The sequence below is a fragment of the Seriola lalandi genome, unplaced genomic scaffold (assembly GCF_002814215.2).
Source record: "Seriola lalandi dorsalis isolate HSWRI2012SDOR001 ecotype SW California unplaced genomic scaffold, Sedor1 jcf7180002052829, whole genome shotgun sequence".
In the NCBI taxonomy this organism is placed as follows: Eukaryota; Metazoa; Chordata; class Actinopteri; order Carangiformes; family Carangidae; genus Seriola; species Seriola lalandi.
The window spans coordinates 18,019-22,832 of NW_019523382.1; the positions used below are offsets into that span (position 1 = coordinate 18,019).

The 4,814-nt window shown below is 45.5% G+C and overlaps 1 pseudogene across 1 annotated transcript in view; it reads right to left on the reverse strand.

Moving 5' to 3' along the window:
* LOC111650758 (GON-4-like protein) overlaps positions 1–4,082 on the reverse strand; it is a 12,855-nt pseudogene extending 8,773 nt beyond the window's left edge. Inside the window, exons 1-12 of the transcript XR_015436881.1 lie at positions 3,970–4,082; positions 3,172–3,325; positions 2,943–3,085; positions 2,748–2,822; positions 2,299–2,349; positions 2,136–2,174; positions 1,757–1,861; positions 1,481–1,582; positions 1,264–1,395; positions 954–1,182; positions 425–526; positions 109–149 (exon numbers count right to left, since the gene is read on the reverse strand). The product of XR_015436881.1 is annotated as a GON-4-like protein (transcript). The remainder of the gene's footprint in view (positions 1–108; positions 150–424; positions 527–953; positions 1,183–1,263; positions 1,396–1,480; positions 1,583–1,756; positions 1,862–2,135; positions 2,175–2,298; positions 2,350–2,747; positions 2,823–2,942; positions 3,086–3,171; positions 3,326–3,969) is intronic.
* Positions 4,083–4,814: the final 732 nt, after the last annotated feature.

Consider the following 4,814-nt stretch of genomic DNA (forward strand, 5'->3'; position numbering starts at 1 on the left):
GGTAAACAACACAGACTGTTGGTAAACAATAGAAACTATCAATGTCTCTGAAGATGAGAATCATTCACAGGAATCAGCAGAAGCTCCAGCTGCTGAAGATCAACGCACCGTATCAAAGAGCTCCTCCAGCAGCTCGTTCACTTCCCTCTCTGAGAAAGAAGAAGAAGAAGAAGAGTTTACACTGAGTTGAGGTCAAGAAGAAGAAGAACAGAACCTGCCTCGTAGTACCGGCTTTTTAAACTGCTCTACATCTACTGTCTCACACTTTATTGAGTCTGTGTGAATCTGTCCTCTATATGTAAGTCTGTGAGTCCGACATGAACTCTACTTCCTGTTAACATTCCCACAATGCAATGCTTGGCATTTTACAGGTGAGAAAATGACCAGCGAGGACTCCACAGATCAGCGTGTGTGTGACACCTACTGGTGATCTGGACCGCCCGGTCCGTCCTGTAGTCCTCTAGGTCAGGTTCATCCATGTCGTCCAGGAAGTTGTATTCAGGGTCGTCATCGTCATCGGCTTCCTCTGAGAAAAAACAAACACAGATGTAAACAACAACAACAACAACAACAACAAACAGACTGACTGACACTTCCTGTTAGTTAGAGCTGAGAGCAGGAGGAAACACTCCACCTTTACAGAACAATGACGATCGATCAGTTTGATCTGGAGCTGATCAGATGTGTCTGTTTAAATGAGCTGAGTTTCTCTTTCCAGGAAATCCAGGTTCTGTATTTGATTTGTAAATTGTAGTTTGTGAGCAGCTGAGGAGTTGTTCAGTTCTTCACTGTGAGAAAACGACGATGAACTAATAAAACTTTGGTGAAACCTCATGAGGATGAAATCTGAAGTGAGACCGACGACGTTCCACAAGAACAGAGAAGAACACTAAGGAGCGGCAAAAGGAAGATGAAATAAGGCAGACTTTTATTCTGACAGCCTGACCTCTGACCTTCGTTGTCGGAGGCCATGAGACCCTGCAGCCACTTCGTCCAATGACGGTCCTCCTCACGCTGGGTGGCGATCAGGTCGTACATGTCAGCGGTGATGTCAGGGGCCAGAAGCTCCGCCTCCAGCTGCCCCAGAGGAACGTTAACCAGACGAAGTTTGGAGCGTGTGCGGAACGCCAAACATCCTTCGTCATCACCATCATCATCATCAGCAGCTTTCCTGTCCAGAGACTGAGAGACAGACAGGTGGAGTCAGACAGACAGGTGGAGGGTTAGGTGGGGCTTGGTGAGAGGCTGAGGAGGTGGTGTTACCTGGTCAAAGGTGTAGGCGGGGCTACAGTCCAGCTCCTCCTCCACAGCGTTCAGTCTCTCCAGAAAGGATGACTCAGCAGGAGCAGCGAGGAAGTGCTGAGGAGCACAGGTGGAGGTCATCACCTGAGGTCTCTAAACAAAAGGTCAGATGTCACCTGTGAGGATACTTAAGGAGGTAGGAGGTCAGACTACCTGTAGGGGTTAGAGGTCAGTGTACCTGTGTGGGTCCTTCAGTCCTCTGGTCTGCTGGTAGTCTGGGCTGAGAGCCGTGATGTGTCCTCAGAGGTGAAGCCAAGCTGTCTGCATCACTGAGGAAGGTCTGCACACGCACGCGCACGCGCACGCGCACACACACACACACACACACACACACACACACACACACACACACACACACACACACACTTTAAGGAAAACTCTGGTATCTACTGCGACTGAGCAGAACACCTGAGTGGACTCAGGTGGACAGGTCAAAGGTCAAAGATTCACTCACCTCCTCAGCTGTGTCTTCCTCCTCCTCCTCTTCATCATCAGGACAATACTCTTCATCTGATGAGTCCTCATCATCCTCGAGATCAATGTCCACAAACTGAGGAGGCTGCAGGAGAGAAACAGTCAGACAGAGAGAGAGACAGACAGTCAGAGAGAGACAGACAGACAGACAGTGAGAGAGACAGACAGACAGTGAGAGAGACAGAGAGAGAGAGAGAGACCTTCAAAAAGAGACAGACAGAGAGAGAGACAGACATTCAGACAGACAGTGAGACAGAGAGAGAGACAGACAGAGAGACGGACAGAGAGACAGACAGTCAGACAGAGAGAGAGACAGAGAGAGAGAGACAGACGGACAGAGAGACGGACAGCTAGTTTACCTTGACTGTGTTCACTGCTGACAGACTCCAGTTCAGTGGCTGTAACCATAAAGACAGACAGACAGACAGGTATACAGACAGACAGGGAGAGCACAGTCGTTAAACAGACTTGTTTATCTCTCCAGATCAAGTAGCAGAGAGGATTGTGGGAGGTGGAGTTCACCTGTCCCTGCTGGACCGCCTGTTTCAGTCTGGACCGAGTCATCTTAGGCTCCTGGTGGAAAAGAAAGATCACAGAGATACTGAATCAGACAGACAGACAGATAGACAGATAGGAGGACAGACAGAGAGGATGACAGACAGACAGGTAGACAGACAGGTAGACAGACAGATAAACAGACAGGTAGACAGACAGGTAGACAGACAGATAAACAGACAGGTAGACAGACAGATAAACAGACAGATAGACAGACAGATAAACAGACAGGTAGACAGACAGATAAACAGACAGGTAGACAGACAGGTAAACAAACAGACAGGAGGACATTTTGTTCGACTTCAGTTCAATTAAATTGAACTTGTACAGAGTCATCACAGACATGATACAGAAACAGTGTAAAACAGTGAGGATGCTTAAAGTAGCTGCAGGTCAAAAACAACACGGAGACTCACAAACATGGGAAGGTCCTGAGTGTCTCTGATGGCAGCTTTCATCATGGCCACCACACGCTCATGGGTAATCACCTCCTGACACGGGACACAGAACATGTTTACACTGTATGTAGAGCATAGGACACATTACATATGTGTGTGTGTGTGTGTGTGTGTGTGTGTGTGTGTGTGTGTGTGTGTGTGTGCGCTGCTCACGTGCAGGATGGTGCGCACGTTGCTGGTCGTCAGGTTGTGCTGTTTGGACTTCCTGTCCAGATCGATGTCCAGTCGTCCCAGTTCATCCTCACTGGACTCGCTGGTCTCCATGGCGACCGCCTCCTCCCCCATTATCCCGCTACCTATGGAGACAGACACATCACAAGTGAACATCTGGCTCCGCCTCCATCAGGTGCACACCTGAATATTTGTTGTATGCCTGTGTCACCTGAACCAGGTGTTCTATCCTCAGAGGAGCTCTGTGTGGACACTGTGTGTGACTTCCTGTCCCGTCTGAAGACGCTCATCTGTCCATCCATCCTCAGAGATTTAGACTGCATGGGACAGACATCCTCTCCTGCTGGACGCCGCCTGTTTGTCCACTGAAACACAGTGAGCAGGATGATCAATACCTCACTGATCAATAGAAGTGATCATATGTTAAAATGGAAATCATACTAAAGATAGACAGACAGACAGACAGACAGACAGGTCTTTGCTCATTAGATATTTAAGAATCCGGGTCTAAACAACTCAAACAAACTCACACAGACTCAGTTTATGGTGCCTGGTTAACTAACCCTGGTTAACTGACCCGGGTCAGCTGCTGTGTATTTGTAAATATCATGTGACCATGTCAAACGTCTGTGCTGCTTCACAGATTCAAATTAGTTAGATATGTTAACACATTAGAGAGACCCTGACCATCTCCACCTCGTCCAGCTTCATCAGACTTCACCCTCCATTACCACCACACAGCAGCAGTCCTCATAAGCAGGTTCCGATAGCTCCATTAACTCCATTAGCTCTGTTAGCTCCGTTAGCTTAAAGCTAACAGTACAATAACAAGCAGCGTTTAGCTGCCCGGCAGCTAACGTTTGCTAAGTTGACACAGTCTGTGCCACTGAGCAGGCGCAGTGGTTGTTTCGCTGTGGGCAGGTTTGTGGCGCGAAGTTCGACAAGATCAATAAATATAAGCCGAACCATCAAACACCAGAGAAAATCAGAGAAACAGACAGAAACTTACTGCTGGACTGATGTCCGCAGCCATCACTTATTCCGTCATGTTAGCTCTGTTAGCTCCAATTAGCTCCAGTTAGCTCCTGTTAGCCCGTTCCGCCAACAACAATAACACTTCCGCGCCGACTCCTTCACAATAAAAGCGGAGCGTCGTTAGTTTTGGACAAACGTGAAAGGTTATTGGCGCCACCTGCTGTTCCAGATGAAGTAAGTCCAGGACCATCGTTACACTATATCTGGATATCAAAACTGTTGCCGACTAATATGATAAAACCAGTGTCTCTCAGTGTTTGAACTGATCGTATCATATATTTCTATTATTTCTATTTATTCCATTATCCATTTATTCTATATTTCTATTTATTCACCAAGATATCAGCTTTTCTAGGGTCAGATAAACATACCAGAGTAACCTATAAATATACAAAAGTATCGATAACATGGATATCAATACTACTATAATCAATATACTAATATCCTGAAAATCTATGCAAAAGAGAATAGGATTTTAATTATTAGCACTATGCACTTTCTGTGCAAAACACACACAATGTGTCAATGTGTTCATGTTGATGAATTAAAGTGTGTAAATGAATCAATATGGTTATGTTAATGAGTTACTGTGTATTAAATAAATGTAAATAAATAAATGTATAAATTTTTATTTACAGAGGGAGACAGGAAGTGAGCAGGTTTCATTATTTTACTGTGAAATGTGAAACTTGTGTTAAGTATAACAGAAATATAAAATATTTAAGAGTCATAAAACAGATTTTACAAAATAAAACATTTAAAAAATGAACCAACACAACAGACTGAATAGGAAATAAACAGGAAGTAGACAACTATACT